Genomic DNA, 1,108 nt, shown 5'->3' with positions numbered 1-1,108 from the left:
GCGAAACTACATAGCGATGGTAACTCATAATTACAAGGAACAAAGATTTAGTAGTGCGGGATGCGAGAGGAAATTAGCACACCAAATGAGAACGCGCGCGAAAGTAGGAATGTTGGGTTTACCCGCCAAGTACAATTGTTATCGCCACACTAAACTTGCATCTTCTTGAGTATAGCCTGGGCATGGCTCTCTTGGGGGGAAGAAAGAGAGCCTGGTACACATAGCGAAAAAAAGGTAAGATAACTTCTGCAAAACGAGCGACATACATTGTATGTTACATATGATGCTCAGACTGATACTAATGGAAGCTTGTCGATAGATTCAGATCTCACGATGTACGGTACTATGAGATGTGGTGCATTTAAAAGCCCATCGTCACGGTCACGTGACTTGATCTAGTAAAAGGCTCTATGTTTTTGATAGGCTGGGTGGTTACGTAATATTCCGTTTGATAACAAAACGATTAGAACCATAGGTTACTATTCTCTTGCGTTTTCACATTTGCAGTTTTATTTCATATACTGATAAAAAAAATGGAGCGATTCAAAAATCATCTATCAAAGCTAGGCATAGTCACACTGAGACCAAAACAGTCTCAAGCTTTACAACATATTATCACAGGTTTTGACCAATTTATAGTTTTTCCTACTGGCTTCTGAAAGAGAATTTGCTTACAGATGACACCAGACCTGCCAACCATGGAGTGGGGAAAGGAGTGAGAGTCTATTTTGGGGGCAATGAAAACACGAGGATTTGATAAGTGGAGTAAATTTTCATAGCATATAAAAACACCACAGCGAAGGATAATACCTATAACTCCATATGGAAACCACATGTCGTGGAGGTTATTGATAGATGAGAATGCCGCAAATAGGTTTATACATAGTTGTTTATTAGTAGTAAGTATATGATTACTACTTGAAGATTGGGGCAAAAAAAACAAGTTTGCTTGGGTAAAAGGGGCAATTGCGTGACACGGGCGTGAGTTGCGTGAGGCATGGGGCATTTGCGTGAGTCTCACACCCAATGCGTGAGGGTTGGCAGGTATGAATGGCACCGTTTTGCAGTGGTAGGTCTGAGTTGTTCATAATAACTGTCGCGAGTAATT

This window comes from Watersipora subatra, chromosome 10 (genome assembly GCF_963576615.1).
Source record: "Watersipora subatra chromosome 10, tzWatSuba1.1, whole genome shotgun sequence".
Classification (NCBI taxonomy): domain Eukaryota; kingdom Metazoa; phylum Bryozoa; class Gymnolaemata; order Cheilostomatida; family Watersiporidae; genus Watersipora; species Watersipora subatra.
The sequence above is the reverse complement of the archived record's forward strand: the minus strand, read 5'-3'. Positions refer to the sequence as shown.